General features: G+C 45.1%; 1 protein-coding gene across 1 annotated transcript in view; it reads right to left on the reverse strand.

Annotated features, from left to right (window-relative positions):
• Window positions 1–13,093, reverse strand: part of KCNQ3 (potassium voltage-gated channel subfamily Q member 3) — a 318,119-nt gene that overhangs the window by 62,124 nt on the left and 242,902 nt on the right. The gene's annotated exons all lie outside the window — the stretch shown is intronic.

Below are 13,093 nucleotides of genomic sequence, written 5' to 3' on the forward strand. Positions count from 1 at the left end.
GTCCTCTGGGAACAAGACACGAGGCCTAACAGCTAAGTATTCCCCGGCCCCGGCTTCCATCGCAGCGGGACAAACAGGTGGCGAAACTCCAGAATTTATCTGATAACTTCTTTTGCTCACCATTTTCTCTTTTACTCCCACGAGGTGGGGTCACTGTCACCGTTATGTTCGCGTCCCCACTTTACAGATGAGGAACGGAGCCTCCAGGCCCAGGCAATGGGGTCATGATAGGAGGAGGGGCGGTGCTGTTGGGGGGACCCACCGGCGCTGAGAGCCACCGTGGGGCCTGGAAGGAAAATCTTCGGGAACAGGCAGGGAGGGGGAGGGGGCTGATGGCCTGGCCCTTCTCCTCCGGTCTCCCAGCTTGGGAACAGAGACGCTCAGTTGCATTTCCAGGTAGTTCACTGAGGTCCTAGCTGGCTCCCGCTCCAATTACAGCTTCTAGAAGCTTCGGGCAGCTTCTAGAGCACCTGGAGCTCGGCCAGGGTCCTAGATGGGGGAAAGGCAGCAGCTGACTCTACCGGGCTCTCCTGCTTACGATCCGTGTCTGTCTGCCACAAAGTGGGGACGTGTAGAAACACTCTCCCCGGCCAGGTGGAGGCGGAACTGACTCCTCTAGGGAGCAGGTGTTGCGGGTGCCAGGTGTGATGGGTGCCCACACGTCCCCATCCTGAGCAGCACAACTGGTTCTTGCTCTTGAGCAGAGAATCCAACCCCTCAGACGACGTCAGGATCCTACCGATCTTCAGCTGAAATGCCCCAAAGGTAAAGCACCCACTGTGTGCCAAGGATTTCCTGATTCCCTATGAGTCAGCCCAACAGCCTCTTAGAATCACAGCGACTGCCGTCTTGCTGGGAGATCCTCTCTCTTGCGGCTTTGATGACGCAAGCAGAGAGGCCCAGGGGGTACAGAGCTAAAGGTGGTCTTCGATCAATGGCCAGCAAGGAAGCGAGACACTCAGTCCAACAGCCCTCAAAGAACCAAATTCTTCCAACAACCACCAAAGGCAGCCTGGAAGAGGATTCTTCACCAGTCATACCTTCAGATGAGACCTCAGCCCCGGCCGACAACTTAATTGTGGTCTTTGTGAGAAACCCCAAGCAGAAGTCCCCGGACCCCCGCCTCCCAGAAACTGAGATGATAAACATATATTGCGTTAAGCTGCTAAATCTTGTGGTAGTTTGTCATGCGGTAATAGATAACCAATCCTGGCTAACCAGGATCTGAATCCTGGATCACCACCTAGAATCGAAATGACCTTAGATAGGTTTATTTTCCTGAGCCTCAGTTTCTCGTCTACAATGCAGGAGTAACAACACAAGGGATTTTTGTTATTGCCTTCTTCATCCCAGCCTTTAAGAGATTACGCAAGGCAGCAAAAATCGTGACAGCCAAAATCCACTTCTCTGACGAAGTCTCCATGCAAACATCTTTGAGGATGTGCTACAGGCCAGTCCCTGCCTCCCCATCACATACCGCATCCAGCAGCACAACATGAACCATGTACACAGTGAGAAGGCAAAGCTTACAAAAGATGCAGGATTTCGTGAGGTTGACGGACATGACAACGGAGGGATGTTCTAAATACAGCACAGCCATTAACAAGTGACACTCTCACTCCAACAATTAAAGACAAATCAGCTGATACCTCAGAGCATTAAAAACCTTTTAGAGCCCTCCCCCCCCCAAATGTTGAGAAGATAAAATGCAAAGTCACATTGTATTAGCAAATAATTTGAGCATAGAAAATACACCCTCAGATCCACACTCAATTCCATCTTTGCTCCTTCGACAAATTAGAGCACGGCTGCAATTACAACCTGTGTTTTGTTAATGATGAGATACAATACACACATTTTTGTATTTTAATTGTATTGTCTAGTGAGATGTCTTCTTCACTATTTGGTGTGAAGTTTGGTTCCATTTTCAGCAGGTTCCCTTTCTGTAGATTTTCACCAATTCCATTAACTGTGGAATAAAGGGACTCTCTCAACCTGCCTCATGGGATGGGCATGGCGGTCAGAAGAGATTCATGTATGTGAACTGCCTAGAATTCTGTTAAACATCAGGCATTCAGCAGGTGTTGCTTCCTTACCTTCCTTATCTTACGCTCATAGAGAGGAGTCGAAAAATTGACCTTAATACATATAGAAAGAAACCACTTTGTTTTTAAAAACTTCCATGTTCTTGAAATGAGGTAACAATATCATACACAAATAACCGCACACAAATCTGTGTTTATATCTCTCTATGCCCTATCCACACCGACCAACAGACCCACAGATGGGTAATACAGTAGATGCACATTTTGACCATTTAAACCAAGAGATAGCAAACTATGGCCCTTGGGTCAAATCCAGCTTGCTGCCTATTTTTGTAAATAGTTTTTTTTTTTTAATACCACAGTCATACTTATTCGTCTATGTATTATCTGTGGCTGCTCTTGCAGAGTTGAATAGCTGCAGGAGAGACTGGCCCGCAAGCCTGAAATATTTACCATCTGGGTCTTTAAGAAAAAGTTTCCCAACCCCTGACCTACACTGAGAGCCAAGGGCAATTTAACTCCCTCAGTGTCACCTGAAGATACATTTCACATCCGATGTGGTGCAGAAGAACTATTTTGAAACCTAAATTTTTTTTTAGTGTTTATTTATTTTTGAGACAGAGGCAGAGCATGAGCAGGGGAGGGGCAGACAGAGAGAGGAAGGCACAGAATCTGAAGCAGCTCCAGGCTCTGAGCTGTCAGAACAGAGCCCAACGCGGGGCTCGAACTCATGGACCGTGAGATCATGACCTGAGCCAAAGTCAGATGGCTAGCTGACTGAGCGACCCAGGCGCCCCAAAACTATTTTGAAACTTAAAAGTTAGGGATTTAATCTTAAAAACCCCTTTGTTGAGATCAATACCAGAATATTTAACATGATTAGAGGAATACAGTAGGAACATAATGCAGGTTTATGGAGGAAAAGAAATACACATTTTGGGAAAAGAATACAAATTATGGGGAACCGCGAGATTATGACCTGAGCTGAAGTCGGATGCTTAACCCACTGAGCCACCCAGGCGCCCCTGTCTTATTAACAGTGGCAACAGTCCGTTTGAACTTACTATGGCTGCCCCAGGAGCATATCTGTGGATGGAACTAATTGCACTACGTTGGACTGCAGGGCAAACTTCTCCAGACCTGACCAAGTATTCCGGGGACCTCCTGTCAGGGAAGAGGGTGGGCCCTGGAGCCAGACACATCAGTCCCTCAAGGTGACCTTACCACTGGGCTTCAGGCTCCTCATTTGTAGGGTGAGAATGTAGTGCGGGCTACCTAAGAGGGTTCAAGGAGGTAACAGATATAAAATGCATACAGCAGGCAGTGGGCATGCGGTAATTTGTAGTCACCCTCCAATTTGCTGACATTTATGCTCATTTACCAAATATTTATCATTGGAGCATAAATTTGGGAATCAGGCATGAAATAAGTTTAAATTTTGACTATGCTATTTAACAGCGTGTGACTTGGGGTAAGTAACTTAACCCGTCTGGCCCTCCAATCCCTCAGGTTCGTTGTGGGGGTGATTATTCAATCTCGCAGAGTTGCTGTGAGGACTGAAGCACCTCAGTTTCTCCATCTGTTAAATGGGATAATAAAATGTTAAGCTAGTGCTTAATACATGTTAGCAATTATTATTAATATGATTGTTATTTTTATTAATTCATAAAACACAATGCCTGGGAAATTTATAAATTCTCAATGGGAGGAAACATTACTACATTTGGAATTCATCAGACACATGTCGTCTTTGGGTAAAACTAAGCAACGATACTAATTGTAAGACACATACTTGTAGAAACTACTAAAAAGAGGAAACTGCCAAATAAATGATGACAGCCATTGATTGTAATTCACAGCCTCATTTTAGAGATGTTAAAATGGGGAAAGACATATCGTTAGAATCGACAAAACCGACGTAGGTAACACTGCCTTATAACCAAGTCCTCAGAAACCCTTTGGACTGGAAGAGGTGCTAACAAACAACTCAGGTGTGTCTGAGGGGCGGGAGGAAGATCCTATGTCCCCAGTGCTAGCGGGGGCACATGCATTAAAGTCTGGGCCCGTGGTTTATTTGGCCTAAGCCCTTCTTCCTATTTTTATCACAGCTGTCATTACTCTGAGTTTGTCTGATCCTCCACACATTTCGCTGGAACCAAAGCTCCCATATTTTCATGGAATGAGATTTGCGGGGCTCACCTAAGCTAGCTGAGCGCCCTTATGACCCCTCCCACCCCCTGCAGGCATACCTGACCCTTCAGCAAATTATGTCCATTCTTCCTCTGATGTACCACCGTACATCCGTTTTGCTTTTCTGTCTCTTCGACCAATGCTCTCGTCAAGCTACATCGTTTTTCCCTCCAATCACTCCAGGGGTCTCCTGAAAGCACTCCCGCAGCCCTCCACTGTTTCCCCTCCAGTTCCTCCTGAGAGGACCAGAGCTGTCCTTCCCTGCCTTATATCCATCACTCCCCACTCTCCATACACACACACACAGTCAAGCATCATCTGAGCAACTTGGTTTATTAGAGAAGGGTCTGGGGCGGGGGCGGGGTGCAAATCTGGGTTTGGATTCTGGATCACGTTTCCAGCCATGTACATTTGGTCACATTATCTCGCCTTTGAAAACCTCAGTATCCTAATTTGTACAATAAGGCTAGGAAAACGTGAGTGGGAACACCTACCAGGGCTCTGTGATCCCAGCGCAGGTGAAGAGTGACTATCAATGAACATTGATAACTTACAAAGTCCTTCCCACCATTCTCAGCACCTGGACTTCAGACCCCATCCATTTTCTCTGCCAACTTTCAACCATGCTGAGTGGGTCGTATCATCTTACAGAACTTTCCTGCACGTACAGCACATGCCCAGGAAAAAAATGCAGTATTTCTTGTATGCCCATCTAGGAAAGTGGATCCTGGAAGGCTAGAGAAAATGCAGATCTACATTTCCACTCAGGACACTTTACCAGGAACATTTTTATTGACTTTTTCATAATTTCTTCAAGACCTTATCACAGGATACATAGTATCAGAGAGCTGGATGGGGTTCAAAAGAGATAAGAAAGAAAACCTTGAAAAATCAGAAAAGAGAAACTTCAGGGGCTTACTTTCCTTCGTAGCAGGAGTCTGCATGGCATTACAGGGTGGAAAAACAAGGGCAGGATTAAAAATCCATAAGCTTCAACTAGAAGTCCAGTCAGCGTTGTCAACAAAATATTCTTCATTTCACACTATGGCTGGTATTTTTGAGGTCTGAATCCATCCTTCCAGAGACATCTACACTGCCATAAGAATGATACTGAACAACCTCAAGAGGATGTTTAATTTAACAAACACCTGCAGAGCACCTACTATGCTGTGATATTGGGGCTGATGATAAAATATACACAAGTGGTCTTCATCTTAGTTTCTGGCACAGAGCTCCTAAAACCCTTGGATTTTCCTAAGTGATGAGAGGAACCAAGGGATCTTTTGCTATGTTAATGAAGTGACTTTGGACCCATCTATGGATGGGGGCTGGTGGCCAGGAGAAAGAACCATGTGATCAGAGGGTTGGAACTTTTGGTCCCTCCTCCCCCACCAACCTCTGAGTAGGGCAGAAGGGCTGGAGATTGAGTTAAATCACCAATGACCAATGATTTAATCAAGCATGCCTATGTAATGAAGCCTCCATAACAACCTCAAAGGACTCAGTTCAGAGAACTTCTAGGTTGGCCAACACAAGGAAAGCAGCATGCCTGGAGAGGCATAGAAACTCTGTGGCTTTCCCATATGTCACCCTGGACATCTCTGCATATGGCTGCTCCTGAGTTATACCCTCTTATAAAAAACCTGTAATCTAGGGGCACCTGGGTGGCTCAGTTGGTTAAGCATCCAACTCTTGGTTTTGGTTCAGGTCATGATCTCACGGTTCATGAGTTTGAGCCCTCTTGGGGCCACTACTGGTGCAGAGCCTGCTTTGGATTCTCTCCCTTCCCCTCTCTCTTGCTCTGCCTCTCCCCACCTCCTGAGAGCTCTCTCTCCCTCAAAATAAGTAAATAAACTTAAAAAAATATAAACCTGCAATCTTAGTCAAATGTTTCTGTTTCTATGAACTAATCTGGCAAATTAATGGAACCCAATGAGGGGGTCATTGGAATCTCTGATCTATATAGCCATTAGCACAGAGAACAACTTGGAGTTTTTATTGGTGCCTAAAATGGGGCCAGGGGGCCACTCTTGTAGGACTGAATCCTTAAATTATGGAATTGGATGCTGTCTTCACGTAGATGGTGTCAGAAGTGAGATAAATTGTAGGACACCAGTTGGTGACAGAGAATTGCTTGGTACTATGAGGAACCCCCCTCCCATGAAACAGAATGGGGTGCAGGGATCTTATATGTGCATTTTTGAAGCACCTATATGTATGAAGCACTAGAGGCAGTATATCATGGTGGGGAGAGTGTGCCCCATCAGAGACTGCCTTCAATCCCCGGCCCTTCCTTTTTAAATTTTTGTGACCCAGGTGAAGTTGTTTAATTCCTTTTAGCTTCCTTATTGGTGCATTGGTAACACCAGTGTCCACCTTGCGGGACTATAGTACAGACTGGTGATAAAGGATGCAAAGTCTCCAGATGCACACTCTGCTATGTGGGAGGTTCCAAATGTGCTCAATGGTAATGTTGCCATGACTGCAAGTATTGGGCACAGCACCTTCTCCCAGGGAGGCAGAGCAGAAACTGTCTAGAGTAACTATACCTATAGATGCTCAGTGTAGGGTCACTGCTCTCTCACCAGAGGGTTGGGAAGGTCCATTGAAGGCTCGCTCCCCAGATGCCTTCCCCAGGCCTGCATGGAGAGGGTCTTTGGTCTATGAGGGTGGAAGGTGAGAAGGCGATGGGGGAATGGCAAACAGGTTGTATGGTTCCCCTTTACCCCTCTACCTTCCAGAAGTTAAGGGGCATATCTGTCCCAGGCTCACAGTAGATGCCAACATTGTTTCTTCAGTCCTCCTCATGTCTCCGGTGGAGCCCAGAGTCTAGAGTCCAGAGCATGTGCTCTAGGGCACCCCTTTCCTTCCAGTGTCACGTCTGCTCCAAGGGGCTTCCAGTCTTCCATTGCCACCCGACAGCTTTTTCTTAGGCATTTCTCACTGCAGGTGCAAAGGGTACCAGCCTCTTATCTGTTCCCGGTTATCTTGCTTACAGTTAGATCCCTCCATCCTGTGCATTTCACAAAATACCTTCTAAAGAGGACAATGGAGACCAAAATAAAAGAATCATCATAGTTAGGGGCCCCTGGGTGGCTCAGTCAGTTAAAGCATCTGACTTTTGATTTCGGCTCAGGGCATAAGCTCATGGTTTGTGAGATCGAGCCCCACATTGAGATTCTCTGTCTCTCTCTCTCTCTCTCTCTCTACCCCTCCCTCATGCTCTCTGTCTCAAAATAAATAAATAAACTTTAAAAAATCATTATATTTAATTCTAAGTCTAACAAGTCAACTCTTTTCTCCCCCCCCCAACCCACCCTTGTCCCCTTTCCAGCCCAAGGACACAGGCATATACAATTTTTACATATTGCTTTGTCACAACATTATGTTCTACATTTTATCTTATTAAAGCATAAATATTCTTCCACTTAGCTATAAAATATTCAAAACCATCATGTTTAATGAAAGAGCAGCATTCAATGACATCAGCGCACTGAAATATATATAACTAGTCTCTTATTGATAGATATTTGGGTTTATAGCTTCCAGTTCTGTGCTATTATAAATAATGCTAGAGTAAATATCTTTGTGCATGTATATTTTCCTTGGTGAGGACCAATTCTTTAGAATAAATCCCCAGTGTATCTTGATTTTGAACATGTGTATGAATTCTTGATATATTCTGCCAGACTATTCTAGAAGTTACAGGACTTTACATTGTCCCTAGGAACATATGAGGACCCTATTTTCACCCAGTTTTACCAGCAATGGTTATTACCATTTGCTACTGGACTTGCTAGTTTAAGAGGTGTAAAATAGCACTTGGGATTTATATTTTAAAGGAGAATAAAGTCTTGTACCTAAAGATTAAGGTACTTCTTAAGGGACCGCCAGCTGAGGGACAGAGGTTTTTGGAGAAAAGGGACCGAGCCTTCCCAGCAGCTCAGAAATTCTCCCAAGTAGGTATTTACCTTCTCCACCTACATGGTGGCCAAATCAGACACCAGCCTTTTCAACTGCCTTCAGGCTGAAGACAGTGGGAAGAATGCCAATGTGTAATTGGTGTATTACTTACTTTTCTCACCATGCCCTGGAGACTTTTCTCATTCAGATGTAAAAAATGGTCCTCTCAGACCCAAATCAAAAGGTGTAAACATCTTATATTTTCTTATCCCATTAGCACTTTCTTACAAATGGCTCCACCAGTTCTTCTGAGAGCCAAACATAGAGACACAAAGTAAGATCTGGGTCCCATGCTGTTTTTTCCCCCAGCATGACACAGCTCTGATTATTCTAGATTTTTTTTCCCTCTCCTTTTGGAAATCTCATTAGAATGGAAACACTTAGTGGCTTCAAGTTTCCAAAATGAGAGATTTTTTAAGAAGTGTGTCCCATGCTAGCATTAGCATGGTGGAGACACATCTGTCTGCCCAGCTGCACTGCAGAAACAATGGCCATCATGGCTGATTGTTGTAGTAATTTCCTTCCCTCATTGGGCTCTGCGTTTATCTTTAAATGTTCCTGGATTTTATATTCATTCACTCAGTCCTTCATTGAGCAATTACTCTGTACTGAGCCTTGTGTCAAGGTCCAGAGGTAACCCAAGATTCAAGTCTGCCCTTAAGATATTTATGGCATTATAAGGAAACCAATTATTCCACTGGAAAGTGACCACCATTAGAATGGATACGGAATGTGCTACTCTGCAGGGACAGAGGATGGTCAAGGGCACCCTAATATGTTCTCAGGGGTTACCAGCTGTTAGCTACAATTTCCAAACTGCACAGCATCCTGGACTTTGAGATCCCCTTCTCACCTATTTCTAAGATCAGTCACTTGGAGAAAAATGCAAGATCATTCACGAGCCATGGGTGTTAGGAGTTCTGTCAAGCTTGGTTTCACTTGGCTCTACTATTCCCAACATCTGGAACGAGTGTCACACTGTAAATTGAGGTATGATATTTATCTGGGGGTGCCCTGAGAAAAAGGCACCAGTTGCTGTGCTTTTCCATGTAGGAAATGAGGGATGGGGAAGGACTACTAGGGTCAAAAAACTAATTTCAAGTCTTTGCCACCAACTTGGAGATCTTGGGCAAGTTGACTGTGAGCCTCAATGACCTCTTCGGCAAGATGGGTCTAACTGCTTAGAGCCACTGGAAGAGGTAGGCTGGGAGAATCAGTTAGAGAATGCATGCAAAATCCTAGCATTCAAAATTCTAGCGTGGTGCCTGGCACACAGCAGGTTCAGCTCAGGTTTATTCCACATCTCCTTCTCCTAAGACACCTTCTGGATCTAGAATAGGTTTGTGATGCTTATTTGCATCAGAGTCTAGAAGGTGCAGCAGGGTGTGTTCTGGGCTTCAGGCTATCAGAGAGGAGGTAAACAAGACAGAGGAAAGCTTAGAACAGACCCTTGGGGTTCAATTATGGAGGAGTGGTGAAGGGCAGGAAGCAGGCCATTTCTTAAAAACAATTTACCTATGTAGGAAGGGGAACATTTGTTGGCATTTAGGCATCCAGACACACTGGGAGTAATTCCATTAGGCCCCCTCTTCATTGAGGATGACAGACAGTAGGATTTTGCACTCACTGGTCCTTGCCTCTCTCATTCATCAGTGACTCTCTGACCTCTCTGTGAGGTTCTTCCTCATTCTCTGAACCCACACAACCCTCTGTGTCTTTTCTTTTTCTTGTCTAGCAGCATTTATCAGCATACTTGGGGAAAATGGCTGGTGCCAGCTAAGCACAGGCTGAATGGAAGCCTCACCTTCCTTAGGCAAGAAGAGCTGGGTATAGAAAACATGTTTGTGTCGATGGAAAGCTATGATGTCAGTTATGAGTGTGCTTCATCCTGAAAATTACCTTTCAGCAAGGACCTTCTCCCCCAATGTAGTGCTGATACGGGTTTTCCAGGCATCACTCTGTCCTGGAACAATGGTTTGTAAAATTGCAAATTAAAATCACCTATCAATCTTAAAAAAACAAAAAACAAAACCCAAAAGCCAATGGCTTCCCTCAACCCATGAACCTCCTAATTTAGTTGTCCTGAGTGGGGCCACTGCTGGTCTGGTTTTTAAACTTCCCTTATGTGATAATACTGTGAAGTCACGATTGAGAACCACTTTCTGAAAAGAATAAATCACCAGCTAACACTGTGGGCTTTGGAGTCAGACTGTATGGATGTGGATCCTGTCTCCAGCTGGTGTATAGTCAAAGAAGGAACCTTCAGTGGGCACCTGCCATGGTAGTGCTGTGTCTCTGCAGTCAGAAGGAGGGGGTTCTGAATCATATCTGTAATGCTTTCTAGTAAAGACATACCAGGCAAGTACTTGATATCTATAGCCTCACTATTTATATAAATTTTCTAACAAATTATTACAAATCTAGCAGCTTAAAAGACACACATTTATCATCTCACAGTATCTGTGATTCAACAGTCTGGGCACAGCTTAGATAGGGCTTCTGCTTTGGGCTCGAATCAGAGTGTGGGCCAGAGCTAGGTTCTCATCAGAGGCTTGACTGGGGAAGAACCTGTGGCCAAGCCACCTTGGGTTGGCAGCAGAATTTATTTCCTATGTTTGTAGGGATTTATGATGGCAGCTTGCTTCAAAGCCAGCAAGAGATACACAGATGGATGGATGGATGGATGGATGGATGGATGGATGGATGGATAGATGGATGGATGGATGGATGGATGGATGGATGGATGGATGGACAGATAGAGCCTAGCAAGACGGTGCTGTACTTTTATGTTATCATGTACCTCAGAAGGCATCAAGGGGTACACCTTAAAATCTACTCACTACCCTACTTTCATGTAGAAACTGGGGATATTACATATATCTAATGGGTCATTGTGAAAATTAAACAAGACAATCCATTAAAAGCACACGACCACTCAATGAATGCTGCTATCGTCAACAGCCTGCATAGAAACCACTGCCTTCCAGCTTCTCACATCAGAGGTCATGGTGTCCTGCTCTGGGCTCCCCACAGCACACTGCACAGACCTGCCCTGTGGCAGGTGTGACACATTCTACTGTCTTCCACCCACCCGCCAAGCCTGCTGGGCTCCTCGCTGAAGCCTTGCCGTGTGTCAGTCACTGGTCAAAATGCAAGACGGGCATCACTTTGTCTGCTCCTCACAGCAAACTACTGACACACAATCATGGCCATTTTCAAGATGGGCAAACAGAGGCCCTACAAGGTGTAAAGAAATTGTGCTTCAGTAGAAAACTCTGCTTTCTTCAGATCACAGCCTTCCAGTTTATCTTAAGTCTTTCACGGTCTTTATTGACTTTAGTCTTTCCCTGTCTCTGAGCTACTTTATGCCTGTAAATTGTAAATAACAGATAGCAATGCAAACTAATGCAAATTCTGTCCTGTCTGATGAGGATTTAATTGATTTCTTTCTCTCTTGTTGTATGAAAAGGAAACCAATGTTGTCTCACTTGCCCATTCAATTCAAAAATTCCTGATCTATAAATGTGTCTGTTTTTCAGATTCCTTTTTGAGCCCTTTATAACATTTGTCTGGTTATGTCAATGACTGATAAATTAAAGAAAATCCTTAAAATATATTTTATATCTGTATGAGAATCATGAGTTTACTTTTTTTTTTTTTTTTAATTATCTTTCAACAAAGGTTACCTATATTTCCCAGGCCACATGGCTACTAAGTGGTAAACCCAGCATTCAAACCCACCCAGGTTTGTCTGGCCATCAAAACTCACATTCTTTTTTTTTTTAATTTTTTTAAATGTTTATTTATCTTTGAGACAGAGAGAGACAGAGTACAAGTGGGGGAGGGGCAGAGAGAGAGGGAGACACAGAATCTGAAACAGGCTCCAGGCTCTGAGTGGTCAGCACAGAGCCCGACGCGGGGCTCCAACTCACGGACCGTGAGATCATGACCTGAGCCGAAGTCGGACGCTTAACCGACTGAGCCACCCAGGCTTCCCATTATTCTTTTAGTTTTTCAGTGTATTTATTTATTTTGAGAGAGAGAGAGAGAGAGAGAGAGAGAGAGAGAGAGAGAGCATGAGCAGAGAAGGGGCAGAGAGATGGAGAATCCCAAGCAGGCTCCGCACTGTCAGCACAGAGACCGATGCGGGGCTCAATCTCCCGCACGAACTGTGAGATCATGATCTGAACCGAAACCGAGAGTCAGACGCTTAATTGACTGAGCCACCCAGGCGCCCCCAAAACTCACATTCTTGACCTCATACCATAATGCCGCACACAGGGTAAATGCCCACTGATGCCTTATTTGCCCATTTGGTCGCCTGACTTCCTTTACTCATCACGCACACACACAGCAGAACCTCCCACACTCACTTTCCCATCTCCAGGGGTTAACCTAATGCTGGCCATTCCTGAAAAATCCCTGCAGAAGTCCCTTCCCATTGGTTTCAGTCCCAAGAGCCTCTGTCAGTATTTCCTCTAAAGGAGTCAACACCTGTCTCCCCATAAATTCCACCCAGTTGTTGTGTTTCTCCCTTCTGAAGATAACACCACCTTTCTTCCACAAGTGGCTCCTCAAGCATTGGAAGGTGTCACTGAAGGCCCCAAGTCTCCTCTCTTTCCGACGCAGGGTCCGTAAACCCGGCCTCCCGTGATAGACCTTTGCCATCTTTGCCATTCTGTTCATTCTCCTTGAGACACTTCCGTGTTCATTTAATGAGTGATCTTTAGATCCACACACAAGGCGGTCTGACCGCGTCGAGGGAAAGGTTCCCCTTCCGTAGGTCCAGGCAGAGTCACTTTACGAAGAAGGTTCTTCTTGGTAGGGTCTCACATCCGGTGCCTTGTCAGGCTTTAGTCCTCCAGACCTCCAGTTGCAGACCCCGTGCTCTTCCT

Source organism: Felis catus, chromosome F2, assembly GCF_018350175.1.
Source record: "Felis catus isolate Fca126 chromosome F2, F.catus_Fca126_mat1.0, whole genome shotgun sequence".
Lineage (NCBI taxonomy): Eukaryota > Metazoa > Chordata > Mammalia > Carnivora > Felidae > Felis > Felis catus.